This window comes from Coturnix japonica, chromosome 1 (assembly GCF_054131305.1).
Source record: "Coturnix japonica strain WE chromosome 1, WE-NBRP24, whole genome shotgun sequence".
Taxonomy (NCBI): Eukaryota; Metazoa; Chordata; class Aves; order Galliformes; family Phasianidae; genus Coturnix; species Coturnix japonica.
This window is the reverse complement of record NC_140663.1, coordinates 110625576-110642034: the sequence shown is the minus strand read 5'-3', so window position 1 is coordinate 110642034 and position 16459 is coordinate 110625576. Positions and strand designations below refer to the sequence as shown.

The window sequence follows — 16459 nt, the reverse complement described above, 5'->3', positions numbered from 1 at the left end:
TGATAGAATGTGGAAGCAGCAAGAGGGAGGCATTGCTTATGAGAGTGAGGGTGAGAGAAGGGAGTTGTTGTGCTGTAATACATCTATAACATGCCATACAAATAGTGTAATGAGGAACAGCAAACAAGACACTGCGTCTTTTATAAGTGCAAGCCAATGTTCTTAATAGAAGAACATCATTGTTCTTTTGTACATTTAAAGCATGCAAGAACTCAGTCTCTGAAAGACTGATATTTATATGTAAAATTGGTACGGGTTATTGGGCTCTGTTAGTGGCTATTAGATGTAGCAAATTTGATGTTGTTAATGATCTTTTGCACGTGGAAGTTCTCCTTCAGTTCTGCTGACTTTACCTGTCACTAACAGGTACAGAACCTTAATCAGAGTATTGTAATCTGTTGACTTTTGGTAACAGATGAGTGAGAACATGAATCCTGTTTGTAAATTGTGATAACTGTGCTGTTTTCCCTTTCCACCCTCCTTGCTCAACTTCATTTTTGGAGCAAAAGTTCTAATTCATCAGTGTAACTGAATTGCTGCACTTACAGCGCTGACTATGGTAATATGAGAATAATCACTCATGACTACATGCAGCCAGGAGAGCACAGATAAACTACGACTACAGCTATAACTTAATAACTTGTGAAATTTCTAGGTCCCTGTGTTCCAGCAGACAATACTTCAAAGTATTTTCAGTGTTCAGTGGAAACAGTCTGAAACTGGGTTGCGCTGGAGTGCTCCAATAGTTCTGTGCTTCATGCGAGGTAAGGGATCCTGCAGTTCTCTGCTGGTTTTTCAGGAGTCCTGGCCTTTTGTCTTGACATCACAGTGAAATTCTATATAGGTTCTTGAAACAACCAATGTGTCTTGTGGATCATTTTGAGTTAGCTGTTGTGACTACTGGTTAGCTGAGGCAGTGTGGCTTTTAGCTTACATTCACAGAATCACAGAATTGTAGGGGCTGGAAGTGACCTCTAGAGATCATTGAGTCCAACCCCCCTGCCAAAGCAGGTTCCTTACACAGGTAGAGTAGAAAGGAGGTTGTGGTGTGCTGGGGACTGGCCTCTTCTTCCAGAAAACAGCGATAGGATGAGAAGGAATGGCTTCAGATTGCTCCAAGGAAGGATCAGATTGGAGATTCGGAAATACTCCTTGGAAAGAGCGGTTGTGGTAGTGGCATAGGCTGCCAAGGGAGGTGGTGAAGTCACTGTCCCTGGGGGTGTTTGAGAAACATGTGAATGTGGCACTGAGGAGCATGGTTAGTGGGGAGACGCTAGTGGTAGATGGACAGTTGGACTAAATGGTCTTGGAGGTCTTTTCCCACCTTGTACAACTGTAGGCAGCTGCCAGCTGTCTTAAAGAAGTGTGGGTAGGAGTGAAGAAGGAAGTATGGAGAAGCTAAAATGTAGGCGTTAACCATGGACTGAGATATTGTAGAAAGGGCTAACATGAGCTTAGGTGACCAGGTTTGCTGGTACCCTGATGTAGGATATGGAGGGTAGCAAGGCCTGTTGGTGCATGAAACCTGTGTGAAAGCTGGCATTCCTCATGTACCAACAGAATGATACAGCAGGGAACCACTGCGATTTCTCCTGCTTCCCTAGTTATTGATTCAAAGTTTTGACTTCTGAATTTCTTAGAACAATTATGTGTTTGAAAACAATCAAAAAACCAAAAACTTCATGAATATGTTTGTGGATATTTACTATGAAGAGGTTTTCAAAAGTGGAAGTTCAAGATTTGTTTAATGATACCTGTGAAAATAGCATCTTAATACTTCGTAAATTCTCATAGGTCTCATCAAATGACCTTGAAATTATCTGCATCTCAACGTCACTGGAACTGGTTGTTACATTTCTTTTGGCTTTCAAATGTTAAGGAGGCAGAAATTCTCATCTCCATCTTGAGAGATAGGTGAATCCTATTTGTTTTGCTTGTGTTCAAAGAGCTCTATGAATGACTGAGGATGTCTGAGCATTTTTTATCAACCATCAGTGGTTCACAGATGTTGCTTATGCAGTTGTAAACAGCGCTGCTCAGCAGCTTATAGTCTGATCACAAGTCACGACGATATCCTTTTCAGTCCCACAAATACACATTCAACCTGCAGATGGTTAATTATCTCTTAAGCAGTTCCTCTATCATTCATTGGTGAACTCTGTTTTTCTGTGTTTGTGGATTAAGCTTCTGCGTTAACAAAATGACAAGAGGAGCATCAAATCTTACTGGTGTAGTGATGATGAGAGCAAATGGACTGTTTTGTTGCTTTTCTTGTGGATTTTTATTATTAGAGGTGTGAGTTTCTAAAGAAGCTGGTCATGAGCAAGCACTGTTGTTTGTCATGAGATTACAAGGGTGATCAGGTAGGTTAGGGAGCACTGTGAATAAATACTTTTTGCTGCTATTGTAATTCACTTGTTAGTACTGAGGCTGACTTGCAAGGCATTGCTTGTCACTGCAAACCATGTTGTATTTGAAGCGATCGCTGTAGGTGCAAGATAGTACAGATTAAAAATGCTCTGTTTATCAGTTGTTGCTGTTTATACAGAAATAAGGTATTCTCAGTATATACTGTGTGGAACTGTGAATCTGTTCAAGTATTCGTCTGTTATTGCAGTGTTCTGCTCTGTAATCCCTAAACCAGGAGGTTAAAGATGTGTGAAACTGTATCATATGGAAAGGGATTTCATTCAGGGCAGGTCCTTACAATATTATGTAGAAGCAGTGACTTGGGTGGATTTGTTGCTGTGCTGTGGGGATCACAATTACAGAATCACAGAGAATCACAGAATGACCCGGGTTGGAAGGGACCTCAAGGATCATGTAGTTCCAACCCCCCTGCCTGGCAGGGCCACCAAACATACACCTTTACTAGATCAGGTTGCCCAGGGCCCCGTCCAACCTGGTCTTGAACACCTCCAAGGACGGGGCATCCACAACCTCCCTGGGCAGCCTGTTCCAGGGCCTAACCACTCTCCTAGTATGCAACCATGTTTGTGTTAAGATCGTTACTGTTCTGTGCAGACAGACTCAGCTCTTGTGTTGGAGACATAAGCCTTGTAAGTGAGTTGTTTTCTTATAAGGAGCTATATCTGAATTGGTAGCATCTCAGTGTCTTCTCTCAGAAGTTCATAGGTTAGCCTGTAAAATGCTCTGGCATCACTGAGTTGATAAGCCACTATAAAGTATGGGTTTTAAAGGTCAACATAGTGCCGGAGCGAAATAATTTGTAGTTAACTCTCAAGAAGATTAGGGGTTATTGGGATCCTTGGTTCATGTGGGTTTTTTGTTTGCATTTTTCATTGTGCTTTTTGGGGCAAAGCAGTGGATGGAAGCATACAATCGCTGCAGAGTTTTCTGCTTACAAATAATTGGGTGGCAGGCAGGCTCAGCATGGCTTTGTCTCGTGTGCTCAGATACAGACATCTTCATAGCCCTCCTCTGCACCCATCACATCAACACTGCATCCTTCTTATAGGCCCCAGGCATAGACACAGTACTTCAGATGGGACCTCACAAGGGCAGAGCAGAGGAGAGCTAGAACCTCCCTCTACCTGCTGGCTGCTTTTCTCTTGATGCAGCCCAGGATGCAGTGTGCTGCTGGCTCATGTCAAGCTTTTATTAATCTTGAGCGTTAGTTCAAGAAGCAAAATTAGTTAGTGCTTTCCATGGTATTGAGATGACAATTTGGCATCACCTAGAAATGAGCTTTGATGGCTCTGGGAAGATTATGCTGTGTCCAATTACTAAAAAACAACATTGGAACATTATACAGCTCTGCAGCCTGAGGAGAAATAGTTTTCTTCTTCCTGTAGTGGAAAAAGGCATTCGTTTCAATCCTGTTAGAGAGCTCGGTTAATAAGAAACTGTGATAAAAACTGATGCAAAAGGCAACAGTTTGGGGGGCTTTCTGTCCTGGGTACTAATGCAGAAAATGCTGTTTTCACTAATGGAACTTGTGCTCTCTCTAGGTAGCCCTGAAAAGGTACTACTGTGTGCATGTAAGCAAATGACAGTGTTCAACTTAAATTACATCCACATCTATTAGAAGCCTGTATCAGTTTGCCAATCTAAGTTTTGTGGTTGTTTTAAAAAAATAAATGATACCCATGCAATAATGAATTGCAGCACTTCAGAAGGGAGTGGTGCCCCCACCCTGTAAGCGTGATCTGAAACGCTTCCCTTGGACAATTGCCTTTACTGCAGTAGCCAGAGCATGTGCATATAGAAGACTTATTGTCCTTCTCCCATTGTTTTGTTGTTTTGTTTTTTTTCCCTGTTATATTGAGCTCTTGTTTTGTTCTCATTCTCCTTGATTTTAGCCTCTCCTGATGCACCAGCAGCAACTCATCTGCTTCTGGCTGCAGGTCCTCTCTCTTTCATGAGATTTGGCAGGAGCTGATGTAGCCATGATGCAGCACCAACTGCTCTCTTGATTTGACCTCTCTTGATGCATTTCACTAACGCTCTTCTTCAGAAGCACTGTCATGCAGGACAGAAGTGCAATGGGTAATTCATACCCACTGATGTGATAGCCTGCGATGTGTCATCTGCTGCTTTGGAGATGCAATGAGAGCTGTGTTAGTTTAGAAGACATGTTAACATGTATAGAAGTTTAAAAAAAAAATTTAAAAAGATGTTTCTTTGCCAAAAACGCAAAAGAAGACACTGCAAGTTGTAGTCTTACCAGTTCTATGCATTTATTTTTAAACTAAGTAGACTGGTCTGTAGCTACTGTCTATAACCACGGCTTGATATGCTTTCCCCTCAAGACTTGGTTTTTAAATTATTAAGCTCTGCCAAGTGTGCTTGGCTGACTTTTTTGGGTTTTCCCCTCCGCCCTCCCTGGATAACTGCCCCGGCCTGATTAGTTTACAACTTTGAATGTGGTTTGGTTCTGGCTCCTTCGTTTTATTCAAGCCAAAGCAGTTTGCTGAGAAAGAAGCTACTTCAGGAGAAAAAAAATTACAAGGCTTCTTTTAAACACTTTTGGTGCTTTTACAATGTTTAGTATGAAATGGATGCCTCATAATGGTTAAAAATCTGACCAAGTTTCATACGTTTTTCATAAGAAAAAAAAACAATAATAAAAACCACGTGTCAGTTTGGATGTGCTTATTGGTGCTGGGGATTCAACAGTTGTATGGATCCAAGGAAGAAGAAAGCCAGAGGAGAGTAGAATACTGTAGTAACTTGATTTGGAGATGGCTGAAGGTGTAGGATGACAGCATGAGAATGGAAGGAGGAGAAATTTGATGACAAAGTAGACAGATTGTTGGGGACATATAGAAGAGAACAAAGCTGGGAGAAAAGGGTAGTCACTGGAGTCTGGAATAACAGATTTAGAAGGGAAGCTGTTCAGACTCCCCCAGCTATAAAGTTTAGCCAGTGCCAAAGTCTGTTTTCTCCTTTTTTTAGAGCTTTTTCTTTGCAGGACTTCACGATGGCTGAGGCTGCCAGGCACCTCTGTGTCCATTAGGTCAGCACACCCAGAGTATGGTGCCAGGCCACATCCAAGCAGCTCTTGGAGATCTCCAGGGAGGAGACTTCACAGCCTCTGAGCAACCTGGTTCGATGCTCTGTCGTACTCACGAAGTGCTGCCTGGTGTTCAGAGGGAGTCTCTTTCTGTTCCAGTTTACATGGTTGGCTATTGTCCTGGTACAGAGCACCACTGACAAGCTTCCAGGTAACAGTGATAGGATGGGAGGGAATGGCTTCAGGTTGCACCAAGGGAGGATCTGGTTGAGTGTTAGGAAAAATGACTTATTGGAAGGAGTGGTGAGTTGCTGGCACTGGAACTGCCCAGGGGGCTGGTGAAGTCTCTGGAGGTGTTCAAGAAATGTTTAGATGTAATACTGAGGGACATGATCTAGTGGGAAAACATTACTGGTAGGTGGATGATTGGACAAGATGATCTTGGAGGTCTTTTCCAACCTTGGGGATTGTATGATATGTGGATAGATAAATCGCTTATATACTTATTAGAGTGGGAAAATGGAGTAGTTAGTTGAGGGTGGAAAAAAAAAAAAAAAGATGTTTGTGTTTTCTTTTAATCTGTAGTTGTCTTCATTTGCTTTTCAGTAATGGCAAGATCAGAGACCTGACCTCAATAGTAATCAATAAAATTGAAATATTGAACAACTATTTATTGTGCATAGTGAAGAAAGTAGTAAAGGAAGGGTATTGATGGTATTCAAACACTGTTAGGAAATAGTTCTTCGCTTTCTTGTGGGCTTTGAGTGTCTGGGTGGCTGTATAGTATCAGCACTTGGTATGGTTCCAGAAACTTCCTAGCTATGGAACTGGCTTATTTGTGCTGTTTGTTCATTAGAGGAGATGGATATAACTAATGAGAGGTGAAGACAATCTAATTTTTCTTAGCTGATTTTCAGGAAATTTGGCTCCCCTTTAATGGCTTGTTTGTATTATTATTATTATTTAATTGCGCATCGGTGGGAGTCACAGTGCAGCTTCTTATGTGACTCACCATGGATGCTGAAAAGATAAGCTTCCACTTTTTGACTTCTGTAGGCTTTTTAAGAAAACAAAGTGTACCTATTTCCTCAGGGTGAATCACGATGCATCAGTGTATTTATATCCTCAAGCAAGCTTTTAATGTTGAGCTTAAGAATATTCTACCTCCTGTCCTCCCTTACTTTTAGAAGGGAAGAGTGGATACAGACTCTTCACAATAGATCCATTCTAGACATCTATTCTTGTATAGATTTTCTGGCTTGCTGGTTAATTGTTAGGCTTCTTGTTGCCTGCTCCAGTTACCTTATCACTGTACCTTAATGATCTATGTTTGGTGTCTGTAGGCGTTTAATTAAACAGTGTGATTCACCCAGCTTTAAGTATATGCCGTGGCCAGCACATGCATTGTAGCTCAGCTACTGCGTTTCAGAAGTACTTAGGACTTTCTTGGTCTTTGTTTGAGCTAATCAATATTGTATGGTCACACAAACATTCAGTTCTTAATTATTTTCTTTTTAATGGCAAAGTAGCATTGTTCTTACTGTTGCAGTCATCATGGTACTGCTTCATAATAGCTATGTAGAACCTTAGACTCACTTCCATTAGTTGCAGAGTTAGAAGAGTTGAGTAAAAATTGATGGTGCTGAAATGCTGAATGCTAACTCAGCTCAGGTTAGGAGAATGTGTGTGAGAGTACCCTTGTGTTCTGGGTATCTTGATCTGTGAATTGTCTTTGGTGACATGAGGGTGAGACTGTCAGCTGTCACTAGAAAGTGGTGGCAGAGTTCTCTGAGGCTTTGGTCTGTCTGACTAGGGAGTCATTGTGTGAAAGAGCATTATTAATCTGGCTTCGTGGGGTCCAGGTGGCAAAGCTATTCCTGAGTATCACCTTGACCTTCTGTGATGGTAGCCTAAAGGGAGAGCAAAACTTCATTAGGGGAGAGGGAGAACCTGCTGTCTGACTTTATTGCATGGATTACAAAAATAAAAATACAGGGACTTAGAGCCCATGTAGTAGGTTTATTGCAAAAGCTTTTGAAGATACCATGTATTTTCAAGAAGAAAACCCAGTAAGTCTGGGGAATCCTTCTATCATTGAGAATATAAATACTTCATAGATGCTAATAAGTGCAAAAACGTTGAACCAAAGGAACTGATTTTCAATTTGTGAAGTGGTTTGGTAATTGTATCAAGAATACCATCCAACCTCTTGTAATAAATAGAGATAAAATGCTAAGCTGTACAAAAGCAGTGAAACACCTTGATATGAAATGCTGTCTTATCTTTCAAGAAGAAGAAAATCTGTAGTAGTATTGTATTATATGACTGATGTCTAAAAATAAGTGCCATATGTCTTACAAGATCTGTTTTATAGAAGAAAAACTATCAATGCCTTTTGCTTACTGTACCAATCAAATCTTGTTGACGATGTTCACCCCTTACAGTCATCACCGTAGCTGCTGAGAAAGTTAGTTGGGAGCACATTTCTTAGTTTTTAAGTAGACGCAGTGTTTTCACCTTAATTGGTTTATGTTTTCCTGGTGTGAACAATGTGAAAACAGTAATAGCAGTTATTTCTCTTGGACCTAAAGGAAGCACGGGCTTTAAAAACTTGACTGCAGAATTGCCAGTAGTCCTTCCCTGTTATGACTTATCCAGACAGTTGGAGCTGAGCCATCTGTGGAAAGCTTGCTAGCAATGTGAGGGACTTCCTCAGGTATTCTATCAGTCTCGTTTGATCAGCTACGATTACTCAACTTGTTTAGGTGCTAGCATCTCCTTCTGTAACTTGTTTAAATGAGTTCCGTACCTAAACAGGGGAAACCAAGTAAGCACAGGGTTTTTAAAGCAATGCTTTGGAGGACTGTCAGGTACCTTTCCTTCCTGCGTTCTGGCTTGTAGGCTTGGAAGGTTTCCTGCTCTATCAGTGAAGTCTTACCCAAGAGCAAAAAGGAAGCTGATCAACCAGTAGGACACTGGAGGAAAAAGATGGGATTCCATTTTTTGTTGTTGTTGCTTTTGCTATGTATTTAGCACTAAATGTGCTACAGGGCTGTTCTACTGAGGTCAGAGCATCTTGTGATTGGGTTGTTCCAGCTTGTCTTACTTGACAGAAACACTCTAAAGTCCTAACAAGAGTCATGAGCAAAGCTCTGAGCAACCTGGTTGAATGTCTTTGTCGTACTTGGAGCAAGAGGGAACCAAGAATGTCCTTGGGCTCCTTCCAACCTGGGTCCTTCAGTGAGCCCAGTCTGCATAGCTCCATGGTTTGTTTCTAGAAAGCAGTTTGTTTTTCCTGGCTGCTTGTGGTTGTTACTAAGTTATTCACACGCTCTCAAAGACAAATGGTTCTGTACGTTTTCTTTAGTTATTATTCCTATAACAGTGTATGCTATATCATGTGTACGTGTGTAAACGCATAATGTATATCTGAGACAAGTGGTGTGCTTCTATCTAGAGCTCCTTGCTTTTTTGCTTCTACTGTCTGACAGCTTGGGTGGTGTCAAGAGTTCATTACGTGAAAGTTGATATTGCAGCTTCACTTATAGGTGGTGAGGAAATTGGTGAATGATCTGCCATGAATTAAATTATATGCTATCAACGGGATAATTTTGAATTAAGGTTGTACCTTTGGGTGTAGCAGCCTTACAAACCAAGGCCAAACAAATTGAGTGTTGGGAAGAACTCTGTTCCAAGTTACTCTGCGTAGGTGTAGCTCTTCTGGAAGCCAAACCTTTAGCAAACTTTGATTCCTTCTTTCCAGATGTGAAAAAACGTTGCTATTCCCTGTTTTCAGGTCAGCCTCCCTGTTGAAGCTCTGTTTTCACAGAATCACAGAATTGTAGGGGTTGGAAGGGACCTCTAGAGATCACCGAGTCCAACCCCCCTGCCAAAGCAGGCTCCCTACACCACGTCACACAGGTAGGCATCCAGGTGGGTCTTGAATATCTCCAGAGAAGGAGACTCCACCACCAGTAGTTTTGTGGCTACATGTGTGAGCATAGATACTTGTTTCCTCCTACTGAAGGTGTTCCTTGCAAACTAGTTTTTCTCTGGCGTGATCTCACTGCTGGTTTACCTTGTCTTGTGTCTACATGTGCACAGAATCAGGAAGGCTTTCCTGGTTTGCTGCTGGGGAAAATGCGTGTTGCAGTAGCGCTGCAGTGCTGATTGCTGTCGTGTGATGACATGATTAGATTGTGCAGTATCTTGAAAGCTCAGGCTCTTGCTGTAATACTGCCTGCTGTCATCTGTGCCAAGGCTGAATGCAGATATTCTCCACGCTGCATCTGTGTAGGGCGGTGGTTGTACCTGTGAGCTGAAAAGGCCTATGCTCATATGTGAACAAAAAAAGATGGCCAGTTATTGACTAGCATTGCAAAACACCAAAAAATAATAATTAAAAAAAAAAGATAGTTATAATTGTATAGTACCCGTGAGCAAGGATTCCAAAGCTGTTTTTCCACATGGTAACAGATCTTTTTGGTAAGGAGGTTAGATCTCTAGTAGGAACTTGGGACTGAGACCCTGGGGGAAGGTGGTGGAGAGAACTGGAGCCTTGTGCCTTTATTTCCTGTTGTTTTGAGTTTCCTCTGAACGTTAATTGGTTGTGTTAATTGAGGCTTGTCAGGGCTCTGCCTTCATTTCAGTGTGGTGTTCGATAGTTGCTCAAGTCTCCAGTGACACGGCAGTGCTTGTTCTTCCCTTCTCAGCACTCTGTTGACTTACACAGCCTGTATTGCACGCTTCAGAAGAAGGTACTTTCCGAGAATGAAATGCATTTATTCTCCCTCCAAATGGTGGGTTAAATCCAAAAGAAAACTAGATCATATTGAGAGCTTTTATTGTCAGTGAGGACTAAGGGTACCTGGAGATGAGCATGACCTGGGGTGTGCGGTTGGGGGGGTTCTGCTTGTGGCAGGGGCAGCTCACTGGAGGGTATAGGAAATGCTGGAGCTGCGTGCCTGGAAATGAAAGTGCTCACCAGTGGCTGCTGCTGTGCCTGTGGTGCCTTTGGCTTATGGGCTTTTCCTATGTAGTTTACATAATCTTCCTGGAAAGCATGTTTTCAGAGCTGGGCAGAATTGACTTCTAGTAGGAGCTTTTCCTTAGGTTATTCTTCAGACTTCTAAATATTATATAAATGTTTTTTGGGGGGGAAATCTTCATTTTAGTTTAGTGTAAATCCACAAACACAAGACTCTGAACTAATTAAGTTTGAAAATGATCAGTCTTGATACATGAAAAGCATGTTTTTCTTTCCAAATTCAAACTGATATGCTCTGTGTTCAAATAGTTTGCTTAAATTAGGGTGGATACATTTATATGGGGCAAAGAGCTGCCGAAATGGCATCAATTAAATCAGCTCAGGGATTTTGTATGAATTACATTGGCCTAATGGGCACTAGATAGTATCATTCTAACAACTAAATAAACATTGTGTTATATTTAAGATTTGTCTAAAATTCTGGAAGTTTTCTACTCTAATTGAATGCCTGAAACAGAATTCTGTACTATTTCTCTTTTAAAAGTCTGCAGTAGACGTTCATTTCCGTATGTTTGGGGAAGTAAAGAAAAATTTCTGAACAATTGCCTGTGCGTAATGTGTTTGGGGATGGGATTTCCTTTGTCCTCTACAGAAGGAAAGGATGCAAACTGTTTTTGATGGCACAAAATACGTAGGAAGCGATGAGTGAAGCAGATAAATACTTCCCAAATACTTCTGGAATTGAGCATTTCAAGGTCCCATTGCTTTTGGTTTTTGGGTACAAATACTTATCTTCCTCGTAATGATATTTAAAGTTTTATGTTACTAACTAATAAAACCATACTCTGAATGCGAGTTAACATAACCTTACATAGAAGTCCATCAGCACTTCTTACCACAGACTTACACTGCAGACAAAAGCAAGTATTGCATCTGCAAATCTTGGATTAAATACTTTGCAAACCTTCTTCTTGAGCGATGTATGTGTTAATGGATGCTACGGGAATCATTTGGAGTGCCTGAAATGAACCACAGCTCATTCTCTGTTTCTAGCGGTACTTATCTGCTGCTTGCTCGTGGGCTGATTAGAAATAAGCTCATCGCATTTTGCCACCACTGGAGTTAAGGGTACGAAGTTGTTTTATTTACGTTCTTAGTTGGCAAAGAAATGAGCCTCTAGTAGTTGGAAAGCGTGCTGATGGATTTCTGACCTCTGCCTTCCTTCTTGTTAATAGAGTTTCAAGGAATAGAAAATATTTCTGGAATGGATTAAGATCTTATTATTGGAGCAGATTCAAGTACTATAAGGAGAAGTTGTTCTAAGTGAAGAACAAGACAGGAGAAGGCTTGCTTTTACATAAGTAAAGCAAAAATGCCTATACCTCCTCCTCACACCCCCAAGCAAGATGAGAGCAGTATTGGATTTTGCATCTGAAAAGTCAGTTTTTAATTGCAAATTAATTAAAATGGCAAGGTAATCTGCTTTCAAATCTCAAAGCAATAATGACAGACTATATATTTTGAGAAATTGCCTCTTCTAGCTCTGAAGATGCATGACTTTTCTTTAGTCTTCATTAAAGTGAATGTTGTTCTCAGATATGCTGTACAAATCTCCAACCTGCTACTCCAGTTCTAGCAGGCAGTGGTACAGCCACATACCTCTCCTCCCCTCATGCAGGTATAATTCTTTTGTTGCTTTGTTGGCTAAATGCATAGGTTTTAAACGCTGAGTTCTTTCAGGCCAAGCATTGCTTTGTTTTACAAGGGCTGTGTACGTACAGCTCTCAGGAATAGTTGTATCAGTCCTCCAGTCTGTTGTCTCTCCACTTGTTCTTGGATGTGTTTTCTCTGGTGAACATAAAACAGATACTGATGTATGGCCTTTCATAGCAGGTGTTCCAGCCATGGAGAAGTCCATCAGACCCTTTCTCCATTCAGCTTCATATGAACTAAATGTTGGAACAACTTGGGACTATAACCATTAAAAATAGAACAAGTTTTTTTTATTATTATTATTATTTGAGGAGGCTTAGATGTTCATTCCCAGAAGGTGGAGGCCATAAAGGGATCCAATTTATTCATGCTAATTTTCAAGAAGAAAATAAAGATGACCATTTAGCTGAAGGCCTGAAGTTGTAATGTGCACGTCTCACTCTGTGTCTGCAAATGCAGAGATTAAAGGGAAAGAACAAGACAACCATTAACTTTGTATGTCTTTGTAGCTTCTGATAAATATCTGTGTAAGAAACTTCAGATATGGTTTGCATGAGAACCAGTTATGAAACCTGCCAATTGTGTGTTTCTAGGAACAGACTGGCCAACGCGTTGTTCTGTCAAGCTGAGCTAAGTGTAGCCGTGTTTTCAGTCAGGAATGTCTGCTAATACAATCACAGAATCACAGAATTGTAGGGGTTGGAAGGGACCTCTAGAGATCATCGAGTCCAACCCCCCTGTCAAAGCAGGCTCCCTACACCACGTCACACAGGTAGGCGTCCAGGCGGGTCTTGAATATCTCCAGAGAAGGAGACTCCACCACCTCCCTGGGCAGCCTGTTCCAGTGCTCCGTCACCCTCACTGAAATGAAACAACTTACAGACGTAAGTCCCTGTTCTTGAGTGGTAGTGGCTTGGTGTTTTTAATGATGGGCTAAAGAAAATGAAACAACTGTGTATTTAGAATGGCCAGTTGTTTGGACTGTAACATGGCAAGAACTATTGCATCGTAACATTTTTTTGCTGAATGTCTTGAAAAAGACAACTCTGTTACATACTCCTACAATGAGAGTGGTGATAGTCTCTTCAAAAGTTAATCTGTAAATCAACTGATCATTTTTACTCCCTCTTTTTCTTCTCCTGGAATTAATGTGTTCAGCCACTTTCACCCTTCTCTCTGTGAAGTTAACTGTTAATGAGCTGTAAATTCTTTTGTGAGAAGAGTTACCATCAGGTAACATAGCTAACAATTCTAAAATGTTATGAAGTGTAAATTTGTCTTTATACTTAACTGCATTCTGTTTTTCTGAAGGAAAAAAGAGATTAATATATATCTATAGGGTGGCACTAACAAATTTTACATCCAACCTACATCACAGGCAGCTAGTTAGATTTATTCTTGTAAAACATTAAGAAAGCATGCAGGGAATATAGCCTATTTTTTACTATTATTCAGCACTAACAATGGAGAAGAGAGGGCGGCTTCTAAAGTTGGCTACTTAATGCAAATTCATTCTCTTGCATAAGCTGCGAAGCAGCAGAACATAACACTGTCATTAAAACTGACTCATAGCGTTCAACAGAAGGTGTGTTTCAAGCTTTAAAAGTGCTAAGAGAGTTGCTGTGGTCTAGTAAATATCTTGCAGTGGAAAAAATGCTTCAGCTACAGCATGTTGCAAAACACTTGTGCAAATTCTTGAGCGTATTTTGCCTTTGAAAATAAATTTGAGCATGTGATCAGGGAGATGGAGCTGTTATAAACAAAGTATTTTGATCAGTTGGAAAATGGAAGTGCACATAAAATGCTTAATGTTTGAAGTGTCTGTGTTTGAAATTCTGGTTGAAGTGGACATTCTTACGGTACTTCAGTGTCTTTCGGTTCTGTTCATTGGTATGTATACATGAAAATATCTCCAGTGCATTACAGAAATATCTCTAGCAGTAGGTGCTCAGCTCCGTAAGCCAGTATTTGGTGGGCTGTGTGTATGTTAGAGGTGCAAGTAGATGGGAATAGGAAATGAGGGTATGACACCACAGGAGGCATAGATGTTGAACATGCATTTTGGTAGGGTTAGTATGCAATTTCAGCCACAAAGTGACATAGTTCAAATGTTACAACTTATTTCTGACTTTTTCTTGTGTCTGAGTGAATGTCACATCCCCCAGTCTATCTGGGCGACAGGGGAAACTAGAGGTTACTCTTGCAACATTAGGAAGGCATAAAGAGAATGATAGTTGTAACTGTGCCATGTTACTTCTTTTCACAGTAGTGTTGTGTTTCGTCACTTGGCGGGCAGTGGATTTGGTTCTGTGCATTAGCATGGGTCAGCATCTGGCACATTGTGATTACTACCAATAACAGTTAATGAGGCATACTGATACACGTCCAGTCAGTTTTTATTTCCTCATGACCAATTTTTAAACCTATGTTATAGCGACTCTATGTCCTTGGCTCTGAGCAACCTGCTGCTTGCTGTACACAAGTAATAGCCATTGTGTTGTCTTCCACCACAAAAGCTCAGCAGCAACACTCTGCATTGAGTCATAATGGACTTTGGGAAGGTCCTCCTGATCCTCTGAGACAAGTAGCATGCCTTGCACTATTTTCAACCTTGGTTTTCTTATGTTTTGTTTTTAATTTGCCTTTTACTGAAAATAAAGAGCAATGACTTTCTTAGAGTAGGCTGTTGTGTCCAGGTCTCTGAAATGTTACAGAACAGTACAAAAGGTAGATACACAAGAAACAGAAAAGTCAGTTATGCAAATAGTGACTTTGGGTGCTGTAAGCCTACATTTTCTTGTAGGATGATCATGCAAATCTTATTATGAACTCTCTGGTCATGCCTGAAGCATCTTTTCCTTAGATTTGTGTTTTTTCTTTCATCCCGGTTGGTGTGCCAGCCTTTTGCTGTTGTCTTCCGTGAGTCTAGAGTAGTTTCCCTTCCCTCCTTCCCTCACCCACCATTCTTGCCCTTTGCTGCAGGCATCGTGTTCCCACTTTTCCCCTTCCATCCTTCATCTGTAATTAAACTTGGTAGACTCAGAGACAGGCACATCAAGGATGAAAATAAGGACTACGAGCTTTTATTTTACTTTTTCTCCTTTGGTAGGCCTGCCAACATTTACCGTTTAGATGCAGCTGCTCTTTTGGGTCAACAACATATCCATGTGTGCTTTTGCTATAATGGAGATCCCCAACATAAGAAGTCATCTGCATACCAGGGAGAAGTTCTACTACAATGTGTGAAGCAGCCTGCTTGGGAGAAAGACCATGCACCTGCAGTTTCCTGATAATGTTTAAATTGTATTTTCCGTCAATGCGTAACTTTCTGATCTGGGTGATCCTTCACTTGAAGAAGCTATGGTAACTACTCTGTAAGTTGTAGTCTTCATTTTCTTTTGGTAGTGAAGTAGCTCATGACTTTCAGTAGAAAATTCCTGCATGTAGTTTTGAGACACTTGAGCCAGGACAATGGGGTTGTATCATTCTTACATGAAGTTTTTATTATAAATACCTGACTTTTTCACAAAAACACCAGCCAAGCACTGCTGATTGAGTGACTTATTTTGCCAGTATTTTGATGCCAGTGGTTGGGTTAAAGAAGTTAGTGTAAACATTCATACCTTTTATTATGAGAGTAGTTAAAAGAATGAGAAGTTATTTCAAGTCTCAGATTACACGATAACTATTAAATGGCAACCAATAGGCTGAACTTGAAAGTTACACAAAGGCTACTACTTGAGATTATTTTTGAAGTAGTTATTGTAGGCTGACATTGAAATAGCGTCGTTTATTACTTAATAAAAAAAAATATGACCACATCCTATTTCTGGAGATGAATTAAATTGCTTTCTAACATTTTAGAAGTTTTCCTGAGTCATCTGATGAGAATTGCATTTACTGCAAGGTTCCTGTGTTCCCACAGCGGCTCTCTACATGCAAGGAACCAATACTGCAGTGTGATTTCAAAGATTTCTATAACTTATTTTGTAACAATACCCCGGGCCCTTCAATGTAGCAAAAAAAACCCCAAATTCCATATCTGAGCTTAACGTCTAATTAAAGACATCCAAGTATTCATCTAAGGGCTGAAAAGGAGGGGAAAAGTGAACTTTTTATGCAAAAACTTGTAATCTCGTTCTCATAATAGGGGTTTTTGGAGTGCTTGAAGTTTGAGAAAAAATAATCAAAATCTTTTCTGTGCTGGTATAGGATTAGAGGTACTGAGATTAGAAATGGCAAGTCATTTTCCCCCTGTGGTTTGAATACCCAGGAGGCATATG

General features: G+C 40.7%; 1 protein-coding gene across 22 annotated transcripts in view; it reads left to right on the top strand.

Moving 5' to 3' along the window:
- Nucleotides 1-16459, top strand: part of CDKL5 (cyclin dependent kinase like 5) — a 108245-nt gene that overhangs the window by 14889 nt on the left and 76897 nt on the right. For 3 of the 22 annotated variants that reach the window (XM_085531052.1, XM_085531028.1, XM_085531019.1), the window contains exon 2: nucleotides 15286-15550. The exons of the other annotated variants lie outside the window; for them this stretch is intronic. The gene's annotated coding sequence lies outside the window, so the exon portion shown is untranslated. The remainder of the gene's footprint in view (nucleotides 1-15285; nucleotides 15551-16459) is intronic. 22 annotated transcript variants of the gene reach the window in all.